A 14,462-nucleotide genomic window follows, 5' to 3' on the forward strand; every position below is an offset into this window, starting at 1 on the left:
GTGGCAGTTTTGTGGGCAACACATAATGCAGTTAAACCTTTTCTAATCTACTTTCAATGGATCAACATCATTCCTTAAATAAGGGGACTAATAGTGTACATAGTATGCCAGATGTGGTCTCATCAGTACCCTATTTAGCAGTATTAGATTTTAAGTACTTCCTAACTACTTTTACATTCTCCATACTTCCCCATTAACATTTGTTTGCTTTCCTGATCATTCACTGGACCTGAGAACTCACCTTTTGCAGACTGTGGTCCAGGCCCTCTGCACCTCGTAGCTGTACCATTTCTCACTAGTTAGATAATATGCTTTCTTCAAAACTTTCCTGCCAAATTGACAATTTCACATTTTCACACATAAATTCCCTGTATCAGATCATTTCCCACTCACAGAACATGTTATCCTTTTGTCTCTTCCTTTGTCCCCCTCCCTTTCCCACCAATTTAACTTGATTGTACAACATCACTGTCTTGGAATGAACCTAAAGTCAAATTAGCTTAGAGATGTAAAGAAGAAACTCTAAACCTGGCTGATTCAGTCAAATTCTAAATGAGTGAAATCAGTTAATTCTAAATGAGCTAATGAAGAATCATGACTCATAGACTTCCAAATGAGACCCTCCCAATTAGCTGCTAAAGAAAAAAAAGATAGAATGAAAATTAACTTTGAGGTCTTCGGATTGTTGATCACATAAGCATAGAACATTACAATGCTGATGACCATGCTGAACTTGATGCCAATTTAAACTATTCTTGTCTGCCTGACATGCTCTGCAAGTGGGCAGGTAATGGTTTATGAAGCGTGACCCATATGAAAAAATAATGGAACTAAATCTAAAATATGGTACATGGTTAATGTACATATATGATAAATGATCTGAAACACCCAAGTTCTATCTGCTACTACTTCAGGCAGCTGTGTTACGTAGCACACTGGATCACTGCATCCTGCTGAGTTCACAGCCATTTGAAGAGGCTAAATAGAAATTAATCCCTAATCAGAAGTGCTAAAGGCATGTTTTTGGCAGCCGTGATGGGTTGTAATCTGTAAAGTTAAAGTCCATCGGTGCATCTCAATTTTGCCAACATTGTACCACACTTCATTGCTGCTAAATGACAGATTTAATTACATTGAGCAGCAATTAATTTCTTCGATAATCTTTTCGCCCCTAGTAAAGTATATTATGGATTTACTGTGATGATAGCTAAATTCCAAAGTTAGCTTGTTAGGGGAGATTATAAAACCTCGGGCTGTACCAAAAATAATTGGTCTGATTTGCTCAAAGCTTTCTGTGCGTAAAGGAGAGTCCGTGGGATGGATGGGGAAGAATCACTTTTGTTTGGGCAGTCGGTTGCTGAAGCCTAGGTTTAAAGTTGGAACTAGGGCAAATGGATGAAGTCAGGGAAGCTTTCCACTTGTGAAGGATGATGGAGCTATTAAACTCCAGACTACAAATGTTATTTGCTAGGTTCAGATCCAAGACATCATTTTAAAATAACAATATTTGAGGTAATGGTGAGTTTTGGAGTTGGGTCATGATATTCACAATACACAAGGACACGGGAGCACAACTTGGTGACTAGCTTCCTCAAACCTGCTCAACATTTAATTGCACAGCTGATCTACCCCAGGCCTTACCTCCTTCTCTGTTCCAGACTTGTCTAATCTTCAATCCCTAAATCTTTCAGAAATTAATCTCCTTCCACTAGATGTTTCTATTGATCTACCTTTCACACCTGCTGCTTGTGCAGCTGGTACATATCTCAAGTCCTGGTTATGTGACAATTGACACCAGGCAGGCAGTCTCTGAGGAGTATTGATAATGGCTGGGGTCACCCATCTTGTAAAGACACTGCCCAGAAGAAGGCGATGACAAACCATTTATGTAGAAAATCATGGTCAGGGACTGCAGGTCTTGAAGCATCTATGGAAAGGAATAAAGAGTCAATGTTTCAGAACAAGACTTCATCAGGACCCTGCAAATCACAGAGCTGTGATTTCATTACATTTTAGAGAACATAGACATACAAGTATATATATCTGGAGCATTATATACGGAAATGTATATGGATATCTTACCTTATGTCAGTCCTAAATACCTTCCCTCAAGTCCTGGGGCTGCAATCCTTGGTTCTAGATGACTGTATCTGCCCTGTTGAGCCCTTTTAGAGTGTTAGATATATAGTTCAGTCAGACTCAAGATACTAAATACTCTCATCCTTTAACTTTGTTAGTGCTCACCTTAGACGAAAAGCTCAAAGGAATTCCAAAAATTGCTCATCACTTTGTCCATCTGCTGTATTACCACGACTTATGCATTGAACTTCAAGATTAAAGGAGGAAATTATCATCTATGAAGGGACTGCAGAATGAGTTCGAATGGAGTGATCGTCTGTAAACAGGTTGGATACATCTTGAGAGGTTTCAAGTGGGTTCATTTCCTTGGAAAATGACCCAATGAACCCACTTTCACAGTAATCCATTTATTTATTTTTACTTCTGTATATTGCAAAAGAATGTAAGCATGTTCCTGAGGATCTGTTTTTATAATCACATATTGTGATTTGGCCCATAAAAATCTTCCAGTACATTTTTTTTTTCTCCCAGAGGAACATCCAATTATTTCTTGAACTCAAATGACTTTAGCTGTTGTCTAGTTTATTCTGAAACTTCCAATCTACTCTAACTTATATTTCTTCTCCGTTTCTTCCCCCTTCTCAACAAACAATCTTCATTACTTTAGTCTTCAGTGTCCTGAATTAAAAATTAATTAGCAAGGCTGGTCAATAAATGAACATCAACAGATGGGTAAACCTCACAAGGTTTACTTATCTCTGCATTGATCTGAGGCTGTGGGCTGCAACTGACTGTTGTGATTGGCTTTGTGGCGGTGGACTAAATTTCATGAAATTCAGTTCTGAATGTTATTTGCTTCCTTTTATTGCTTCCATGATTTGTTTTCTTTACCTGCATATTGGGTGTTTGACAGTCACTTTTTTAATGGATTTTCTTGGGTATCTTTATTTTGTGGCTGCCTGAAGGAGATGAATCTCAAGGTTGTATATAGTATACATACTTTGATAATAAATGTACTTTGAACTTTGAGCAGCAAGAAAATATATTCAGTAACTATCACATAAATTTGAATATGTAGGTTTCATTATACACTATGCTTTATTACACGTACATGTTGAAGTGATCTCAAGCAGTCATTGGACTGAAACACATTAATGAGCTTGCAAATAGGTGCAACTTGAGGATGGATAAGATAGTGTTACACTGATCTGTAAGGTTATGGCTTTGCTGTAGAAGTTATTTTATTATAGCCTGAAGAGAGAATACAACAATGGCAGGGGGCAGGCTCCATTTGAACAGATTCGTGAGAGGAGGCACAAACTATAAATTCAATGCATTCATCGTCTCTCTCTTCTTGCTAATAAAATAATTTACATTTGTTATTAAAATCCATTTTTTTGTTTTAGTTCAAGCCTGCAGCAAAGGCATTGAGAATAACATCAGCAAGTTTGCTGATGATACTAAGCTGGGTGGCAGTGTGACATGTGATGAGGATGTTAGGAGAATTCAGGATGACTTAGAAAGGCTGAGTGAGTGGGCAGATGACGTTTAATGTGAATAAGTGTGAGGTTATCCACTTTGGGAGTAAGAACAGGAAGGCAGATTATTATCTGAATGGTGTAGAGTTAGGTAAGGGAGAAATACAAAGAGATCTAGGAGTACTTATTCATCAGTCACTGAAGGTGAATGAGCAAGTGCAGCAGGCAGAGAAGAAGGCTAATGGAATGTTGGCCTTTATTACAAAGGGAACTGAGTACAAGAGCAAGGAAATCCTTTTGCATTTGTACAGGGCCCTGGTGAGACCACACCTGGAGTATTGTGTACAGTTTTGGTCTCCAGGGTTAAGGAAGGACAACCTGGCTATAGAGGAAGTGCAGCGTAGATACACGAGGTTAATTTCTGGGATGTCTGGACTGTCTTAGGCAGAGAGGTTAGAGAGACTGGGCTTGTACACGCTGGAATTAAGGAGATTGAGAGGGGATCTGATTGCAACATATAAGATTGTTAAGGGATTGGACAAGATAGAGGCAGGAAATATGTTCCAGATGCTGGGAGAGTCCAGTACCAGAGGGTGTGGTTTGAGAATAAGGGGTAGGTCATTTAGGACAGAGTTAAGGAAAAACTTCTTCTCCCAGAGAGTTGTGGGGGTCTGGAATGCACTGCCTCGGAAGGCAGTGGAGGTCAATTCTCTGGATGCTTTCAAGAAGGAGCTAGATAGGTATCTTATGGATAGGGGAATCAAGGGATATGGGGACAAGGCAGGAACCAGGTATTAATAGTAGATGATCAGCCATGATCTCAGAATGGCGGTGCAGGCTCGAAGGGCCAAATGTTCTACTTCTGAACCTATTGTCTATTGTCAAAAGGTGTACAGCACTTCATTAGAAGATACCAATACTTAATATAACGGGGTTGTCTAAATTATAACATATGTCAGTTTATGTCTGTCAACTTTCATGAGATATTAATGATGTTAAGTGACTATATCTCTCACATTAATTAGAGAAGTGAGTTTTGATGTTGCCAAAAGCAATACTTTTTATTTTGTTGACTATGTCTTCTGCAACTCATTCTCTAGAACCAGAATGCACAAATGTTGAGAGCTGTGTTTTTCCTCAGACTCTCCTTCACTTTGGAGGGATTCAGTGCTGATTCCCTCAAACTACTCCTTTCTGTAGGAGACCTCATCCATACCAACTACCATCGCAAGTCCAATTTTAAAGGCATAGGACTCCCACAAACAAATCAGTGAAATTCAATATATCAATACATCGAGCAGTTAGAAAAGCATGCAGTATGTTGATGTAATTGGCCGAGCCATAGGGTCATTGAGTCATACAGGATGGAAATTGAAACGTTGGCCCATCATGTCCATGCCAACCTTTTTGTCCATCTATACTAACCCCATTTGCTGCATTTGGACCATCTCCTCATTTGCCTTGTCTTTTTAATCATCTAGCAGTGTATTTCTCAGCACAGAGTAATGGAGCCAATCCCGAGTTCATATTCCACCATTAAGGATTGATTCAGCCTACACCTCCTGCAATGGCTATAGCTGCACTCTCCACAGTTGCCCAGGAGGTCACAGAGGTGCAGGGTTGTTTAGCTGGCTCAACAATACGTCCTTCAAAGGGAAATTACGGGCTGCAATTGATCGCAGTTCAGGAGAGGAAGTGTAATTAGAAAAAGAGTATCCAATATCCTTGTAAGCTGTCTGCAGGATGTCGCCATTAGTCACTGGCGCCATGTTGCCAGAAGGTTTTTGTATCTCCTGTCTAATGGTGGTAGCATGAGGAAGGCATGGCCTAGATGGTGGGGTTTTTGATGATGGACGCTGCTTTCTCATGGCAGCACTTCATGTAAATGTATTCAATAATGGGAAGTGCTTCACTTAAGATGAGCTCCCACAATCAATCATATATCTATGCACATACATTTTCATATACATGTACATATGCAGTAGCACTCCATAAATCCAACACTTTTAAGTCTGCACTAATGCTAGACTGGCAAATGTTCATGACCATTAGATGTTATGCCAATTAGTATTGCAACAGACTTGAATTCACTTTTTCTCCAGATGTTATATACTGGCAGAATATATTTCCATTTGAACCCAGTAGGTTCAAATAGAGCATAGGAATCATGGTTAAAGATATTGCTGGAACCAGATATCAGTGTGATGAAGGGAGTGGAAAGATCTTCGCCAGGTGAGCCAGATGCAGAAAACAAAGATTTCTGAGCAATCTGACCAGCTGAGTATTTGAATATCTCTATTTGCATTTAAAAAGTAACATCTGGATGTTACAGGGATAAGGAAGGTTTGAGAGGCCAAATGCAAGTAAATCGAACTAGCTTGATGGGTACCATGGAGATGTTGGGCTGAACGGTTTGATTCCATGTTCTATTGCTCTATGCTCTATCCACTGCAATCGTATCAAATAGAATTTGAGTGTGAAAGAAACTTGCTGCAATTCCACTGGGCTGTGTGAAACTACAACAGGATATAGGGGTCTAGACACTATTCATAAGGGAGGATATATAGTACTGTGAAATATTTATATATATATATATATATATCACTAGGGTGCCTAAGACTTTTGCATAGTAATGTGGCAATTTTATGTATTACAGTGTACTGCTGTCACAAGAAAAAAATAAACGCCATGATAAATGTGAGTGACGATTGACCTGACGCTGATATACTGCAGGTCTCTATTGTGGACTTAAAGTGGGAATGCGACAGGGAAAGGGAAATCATGTCTGGAAAAAATGAAAGGGAGAGGGGAGTGGGAAGCACCAGGGAGACATTCTGTAATGATCTATAAACCAAATGACATTGCCTGGTGTCTCAGGTCTGGGTATGTGTGCACTCGCACCAAACCTCGCCCCTGGCACTCCTTCTCTTCCACCTCTCCCACACCCCTCCTGCAGTACACCACTCTTGCCATTCCCAGCATCCTTTGCTCCCACCAGATTTCCAAAATTCTTAGGCATCGTAGCTATATATGTGTCCCTAAGACTTTTGACAGTGTTGTGTGCAAGAGATGGAGTCCAATGAAGGGTTACCAGGTGATTTCTGGGATGAATGATTTGTTATATAAGCACAGAAGAATGAGAGGTGATCACTTAAAAGTGTAAGTAGTCTTTCAGAACTTGACGTGGTGGCGGTGTGGTTGATGCCTGGTAGGCCTCTATGGCCAGAGCCAGGGATCAGCTTCAAACCAAACAGTTGATCTTTCAGGAAAGTGGCATTAAAATGTATTCACCTAAAATGTGGCAAATTATTGAAATTCTATTCAACAAAAACAGAAAATCAAAGTCAACAGTCAAAGTTTATTGTCAGATGCACAAATATATGAGTAAGATATATTAGCTGGTTGAATGGGTTGCACTCAGCGAGGCAAAGTCAGGAGAACACATCCCAGTTCTCACTGAGGGGTCAGCAGTGAAACGGGTAAGCAAGTTTAAGTTTCTGAGTGTCATTATCTCAAAGAACTATTGGTGGTCCAACACACTTGATGCAATCATGAAGAAGGCACACCAGCTGCTCTACTTCAGTTAAGAGAAGATTTGGTATGCCACCAAAAACTCTTGTAAATTTACATATATGTATAGTGGAGAGCATTTGGATTAATTGTGTCATAGTCTGGTATAGAGGGTGTAATAAACAAGGAGGCTGCAAAGAGTTGTATACTCCTCTAGCTCAATCACAGACACAACTCTTTCCACCACTGAGGACATTTTCAAGAGTTGGTGCCTCAGAAAGGTGGCAGCATCCAACACTAAGGACCTCACCATCTGGGACATGCCCTCTTCTGGTTACGACCAACAGAGAGGAGGTACAGGAGTCTAAGGTCCTACACTCAATGATTTAGGAATAGCTTCTTCATCTCTACCATCAAATTTCTGAATGGTCCATGAAATTAAGAGATATACCTCGTTATTCTTTATTGAAACATCCTTTATTATAATTTTTTTATGTCTTTGTATTGTACTATTGCCATAAAGCAAGAAATTTCACATCATAAAATTATTTTTCAATAAAGAAAAAATTACTTTTTCTTTGGGCTACAATCAACACAAGAGTACATTGATGATGCTGTGCAAGATTTTAAAAAGAGCTTGGGTGCTTTTCAAATCAAGTCAAGTCAAGTCAACTTTTATTCTCATTTTGACCATAACTGCTGGTACAGTGCATAGTAAAAATGAGACAACGTTTTACAGGACCATGGTGTTACATGACACAGTACAAAAAACTAGACCAAACTACATAATTAAAAAAAAACAACACAGAGAAAGCTACACTAGACTACAGACAGCATAAAGTGCACAAAACAGGGCATGCATTACAATAAATAATAAACAAGACAATAGGGCAGTAAGGTGTCAGTCCAGGCTTCGGGTATTGAGGAGTCTGATAGCTTGGGGGAAGAAACTGTTACATAGTCTGGCCGTGAGAGCTCGAATGCTTCAGAGCCTTTTCCCAGGTGGCAGGAGGGAGAAGAGATTGTATGAGGAGTGCATGGGGTCCTTCATAATGCTGTTTCCTTTGTGGATGCAGCCCACTTTTTCGAGGACTGCAAACATAACAATCTATCTATCTATCTATCTATCTATTTATTTATTTATTTAGGTGCTGGTAAGCACTTGCCAGGGGCCAATAAAGAGAAGTGGGCTGTAGGCGGAGCAGCCACTGTGTGACTAAATAGTGTTAGAGTAGTCAGGATTTGGCTCGATAGGCTTGAGCAAGAACAGGCTTGGGCAAGCACAGACGGAGGTTCTATGTACGTTTCTACTCAATGTTTTCTGCTGGTAGTTAGCCAGTAAGGATAAAAATAGAATGATTTGGCAGATGAATACAATGCATGTTTGATGAATTGGTGCAGAGGGGCAGGCTTTAGATTTCTGGATCTGTGGGATCGCTTCTGGGGCACGTATGAATTGTACTAAAAGCAAGTGTTACACCTGAACCCAAGGGGTGCCAATATCCTTTAGGGCAGGTTTGCGCGAGCTGTTGGGGAGGGTTTAAACTAATTTGTCAGGGAGATGGGAACCAGTAATAGAGCCGAGGATGGAACAGTTGGTATACAACAGTGGGTAGTGAGACTGTAAGGAGGGACAGGCAGATGATAATAAACCTGATCCTGAATCTGATTTGGAGACAGTGATCATAATATGATAGAATTCACCCTGCAATTTGAGAAGGAAAGCTAAAATTGAATTTATCACTATTACAGTGGAATCAAGGGAATTACAGCCTCAGAATAGAAGGATATCCACCGAGAACAGAATTCCTTGCCACGACCACTGTGGAGACCAAGTCATTGGGTATTCTTAAGTCAGAGTTTTATAGGTTCTTGATTAATCAAGGCATCAGAGGTTGTGGGGAGTAGACAGGAGAATGGGGTTAAGAAGGATAATAGATCACCCCTGATGGAATGGCGAAGCAGACTCGATGGGCTGCATAGCCTAATCCTGCTCCTGTGTCTTATATAAGACAGCGATAATAAATCTGACTCTGGTTCTACATCTATGGAAAGATGCAATGAGAAAACTTACGCGGCAGCATCACAAAAACAAAGCGTCATATGAGGAACTTTCACAAGAAATTGGAATTAAGTGTAAACCATACTCAATTTTTGTAGAAAGGATGCAATTAGAACAAAAAAAAATCAAGCTTCAGTTTTGGTGCAAATTGATCAAAATTATCAAAATGTTGCTGTACTGAGGTAGTGATTAGGGTTGTGCAAGTTGGTTCAGATCTCACTGGTTGAAGGGAAGTCGCTGTTCCTGAACCTGGTGCTGTGAGACTTCAGGCTTGCACCTTCTGCCCCATGGTAGTTTCTAAAACATGGCACGGCCTGGAAGGTGGGGAAGTTGGAAAAACAATGCAACAATTCAGGCTGCATCTGTGGGAAGAGAAGCAGAATCAATATTTCATGTCAGTGACCTTACCTTAGAACTGAAAAGGAGACAGACAAAGCTTATACAGCAGCTGAGAGGGTGAGGGGACTATGTCTCTGATCTTTTCAAGTCTGCATTCACATTATCCGAGTGATTTCACCCTAAAAGACTCACCCCTTCCCCTGTTGACCCTTCCCACATGTGTTGGCTTTGCTGGTGTGCTTTGGTACAGATTTGCAGCTTATGCAGCTTATTATTTTCATTCTGAAATAGCATCAGGACTGTGGTATTACTGAATACCTTCAAGACAAACGTCAATGAGTTTGTCCTTATTAAGTGATATGAAGTGGTAGGGAATTAGCACTGAAGTCAAAGATCAGCCATGGTATCAATGAATGCTGCAGCAGTCATGAGAGGCTGAATAGCCTATCCCTGTTTGTTTTCTACTCATGTCCTTTACCCCAGGCAGCCCTGGGACAGGATTTGAATTTCCAGCCTTCAGAATAGAGTTCTGCCACTGTGGCCTGCAGCTTGGGGAGTTTCTATGGATGCAAGAGGGAAGTACCACTTTAAGTTTCTGACTGACTGACATTCTACTGGGTTGTGTTAACCATTCCTGAAACTTGCAAAGATTTTTGCAAGTAATCCTCTACTTCCTAGCCAGTGTTACAATCATAATTCGAAACATTTCCCTTCATAATTACTGCCTGACCTGCTGTGTTTTTCAAGCTGTTTTTAGTTGCTGGAGTGTTCAAAGGGTTCAGTCTCTTGCACCTTCTTCTATCACGATCAATTGATCTATTGGTCTGATATTGTCACATACTGAGAAACTATGAAAAGCTTTTTGTTTTGCATGCCATCCAGACAAAGCGACATGCATAATTATGACAAGTTGTAGAATTGAATTGAGTTTATTTCTTACATCCTTCACATACATGAGCAGTAAAAGTCTTTACGTTAGGTCTCCATCGAAATGTCCAATGTGCAATCATAGTAATTTATAATAAATAGAACAGTCAGTGTAATATAGAGTAGGCTCAAATCAGTATGAGTTCATCAGTCTGATGGCCTGGTGGAAGAAGCTGACCCAGAGCCTGTATGTTGCAGTACCGCTTCCCGGATGGTAGCAGCTGGAATAGATTGTGGTTCGGGTGACTTGGGTCCCCAATTATCCTATGGGCCCTTTTTACGCACCTGACCTTGTAAATGTCCTGAATCATGGGAAGTTCACAACTACAGATGTGCTGGGCTCTCTGCACCACTCTTTGCAGAGTCCTGTGCTTAAGGGAGGTACAGTTTCCATACCGGGCAGTGATGCAGCCAGTTAGGATGCTCTCAATTGTGCCCCTGTAGAAAGTTCTTAGGATTTAGGGGCCCAGACCAAACTTCCTCAACCGTCTGAGGAACTGAGGTGAAAGAGGCACTGTTGTGCCTTTTACACTACACAGCTGGTGTGTGCAGACCACTCAAGGTCCTCAGTGATGTGAATGCCGAGGAACTTGAAACCGTTTACCCTCTCAACCTCAGATTCGTTGATGTCAATGGGGGTTAGCCCATCTCCATTCCTCCTGTAATCCACAACCAGCTCCTTTGTTTTTGCAACATTGAGGGAGAGGTTGTTTTCGGAATGCTGAATATACATTTACAGAGAAAGTGCAGGACTGGAAGACAAATAAGATGCAAGGCCACAACAAGGTGTATTGGAAGATGAATTGCTCATGCTTTAATCTATGAAAGGTCCATTCAAAAGTCTGATAACAGTTTGATAGAAGCTGTTCTTGATTCTGGTGGTTTGTGCTCTCAAACTTCTGTATCTTCTGCCCAATGAGAGAGAGGAGAAGAGAATGACCACTTGGGAGAGGTCCATGATTATGTTATCTGCTTTACCAAGCCAGGAAGAAGCATTGATAGAATCAATGAATGGGAGTCTGGCTTGTATGTTGGACCGGACTGTATTGCCAAACACTCAGTGGCCACTACATTAGGTACCTTCTGCACGCCACTATTGTAAAATGGGGTTATTTGTGTTCTGTAACCTTCCTGTTAACCTGAACCAGTCTCACCAATTTCCTCCGATCTCTCTCAATAACAAGGCATTTTTGCCCTCAGAACTGCAGCTCATAAGATGATTTTTGTTTCTTGCACTCTCTCTGTAAATTCAAAAGACTTGCGCATGAAAATCCAGGCATTCACAGTTTCTGAGATATTCAAACCAACAATCAAAGTCATTGGTCGAAGTCATTTAAATTACATTTCTTCCCCATTCTGACATTTAGTCTGAATAATAACTGAAACTCTTGACCATGCCTGCATGCATTTATGCATTGAGTTGCTGCCACATGGTTGGCTGATTAGATATTTGCCTTAGTGAGCAGATGAACCTAACAAAGGGTCAAAGGCTCATTTATTATCAAAGTTTGTATGCAGTATACAACTCTGAGATTCATCTTCTCCAGATAGCTATGAAACAAAGAAAATCATGGAAGTCATTCAAAGAAAGAAAATCATGCCCATACAGAAAAAACAAATCTCACAAACACCAACCCCCCAATCCCTTCCCTCACCAAAAAACTAATGGATTGCTCCACATGAAAAACAGCAATGAGAACATCACATTCCAAGTTCCCAACGCTTAGCTTCTTTTTCCCTTAACTTGGCTTATTTCTTTGGTATATATCTACAGAACAGACGGGGGTCTTCCAATCCAATGGGTCCATGCCAGCTCCCAGAAAAACTACCACATCAGTACCCTTCCCTGATAGCCCTGTAACTTATTCTCCTTCAACTCCCGTTGACTTTTCTGCCTCTTTTGTAGGAATCATTTAAAGTGCTCTATTGAGCTAGAAGCATGTCTTTGGGACATGTGAATAAACAGGAGCATCTGGTGAGAATTCATGTATAATAGAAGAACATGCAAGCTCCAAACAAGCAACAATTTAGATCAACAGTACCAGCTGGGAGTCTGAACCCTTGTCTAATTCTATATTCAACTGCACTATACATTTTAATACCACATTGTATGATGTACTCCAGGTTACCTTTCTTAAAAGTACAAAGGATGTCAAATATTAAATTTTAAATTGTGCTAACATTCTAATATGTTGACTGACTGTGCAAATTCCTGGTTAGTTTCACATTTATGAACGTGACTTTGAATTGACATTTGAGAAAAACAATTCTAAACAATCGTGCAAATTTAGGATTCGGTTACTAATTGCATGCAAAGCATAAATTCTTGGTTAATTTGTACTTCGTATTTACATTGTAATGACTTAGAAAGCCATTTGGTTCATCAGGTATATTCCAATTCTTATATGTCCACTTATATTGTCCACTTATTTTCCTAAAGCCTATTCTGTCATCGACCCCAATCCTGTAGCTCGCAATTCTGCTGTTTGCCTACCTACACCAAGTGGAAATCCACACCAGTCCCTTAACTGTTAACCATTTAAAGGGTGATGAGTGTTTGGCGGTTCTGGGCCTCTATTTGCTGGAGGTTAGAAGAATGAGAGGCAATCTCATGGAAACCTACCAAATATTGGAAGGCCTTGATAGTGTGAATGTGGAGAGGATGCTTGCTCTGGTACCAGAGGCATAGCCTCACAAAACAAGGCCGTCCCTTTAGAACAGAGATCCTTAGCCAGAAGGTGATGAATCTGTGGAATTCATTGCCTTAAATGGCTGTAAAGGCCAAGACATTGTGTATTCTGGATTTAAAGTGGAGGTTGATTGGTTCTTGATTAGTAAGGGCATCAAAAGTTACAGGGAGAAGGCAGAGAATGGAGTTGGGAGAGATAGCAGATCAGCCATGATCTGGAGCATGACTTATAGAACCAGATGTTCCAGTTTTGCTGTTATAACTTACGATCAGCCAATTAACCTATCAGCATATCTTTGGAACTGGAACCGTATTTGCTTTATTATTATCATTTGTTGTGAGATACAGTGAAAGGCTTTTGTGTTTGTTCAAGTCACACAGGTCATTTCACTGAGGCAGTAAAAAGGAAGAATGCAGAATATATATAGTGTTACAGAAACAGAGAAAAGTGCAGATAGACTAATAAGTTGCAAGATATTGGGATGCTGGAAGGACTGGGAAAATTAGGTTGGTGTCAGATCACAAGAGAGAATTTGTTGAATGCCTATGAGATGGTTTGTCAGAGCAGCTGGTGCTTGAGCCTACTCGGGGAAAGGCCATCTTAGATGGGGTATTGTAAAATAACCCATATCTTTGTAAAAGCCTAATGAGAAGGATCCCCTAGGAGGCAGTGATCATAATAATATTGAATTCATACTGCATTTTGAGAGGAAGAAGCATGTCACATGTATCAGTATCGCAATGGAATAAAGGGAATTACAGAGGCATTGGAGAGAGGAGCTTGCACAGGTGGATTGGAAGAAGATACTAGTGGGCATGTCAGCAAAACAGAGATGGCTGAAGCTTCTGGGAGTATTTCATAAGGTGCAGGATAGATATGTCCCACAGAAGAAGTAGTTCTCAAATGGCGAGGGTAGGCAACCTTGGCTGACAGAGGAAGTCAAGGACAGCATAAAAGCGAAGGAAAGGGAATATATTGTAGAAATACTGAGTGGGAAATTGGATGATTGGAAAGCTTTTAAAATCCACCAAAAGGCAACTAAAAAGCTATAAGCGAAAAGATGAAACATGAGGGCAGATATTAGCAAATAATACAAAGCAGGATAACAAAAGTTTTTCACACACAAAATGCTGGTGGAATGCAGCAAGCCAGACAGCATCTATAGGGAGAACTGATGAAGGGTCTCGGCCCGAAACATTGACAGTGCTTCTCCCTATAGATGCTGCCTGGCCTGCTGCGTTCCACCAGCATTTTGTGTGTGTTGCTTGAATTTTCAGTATCTGCAGATGTGCTCGTGTTTGCTACCAAAAGTTTTTTTGTCAGTTCCATAAAGAGTAAAAGGGAGGTGAGAGTTGAGATTGGGCCTGGAAAATAATG

At 40.5% G+C, this 14,462-nt stretch overlaps 1 protein-coding gene across 1 annotated transcript in view; it reads left to right on the forward strand.

Moving 5' to 3' along the window:
• grid2 (glutamate receptor, ionotropic, delta 2) overlaps nucleotides 1–14,462 on the forward strand; it is a 1,097,559-nt gene that overhangs the window by 504,144 nt on the left and 578,953 nt on the right. The window lies entirely within an intron of this gene.

The sequence above is a fragment of the Hypanus sabinus genome, chromosome 3 (genome assembly GCF_030144855.1).
Source record: "Hypanus sabinus isolate sHypSab1 chromosome 3, sHypSab1.hap1, whole genome shotgun sequence".
In the NCBI taxonomy this organism is placed as follows: domain Eukaryota; kingdom Metazoa; phylum Chordata; class Chondrichthyes; order Myliobatiformes; family Dasyatidae; genus Hypanus; species Hypanus sabinus.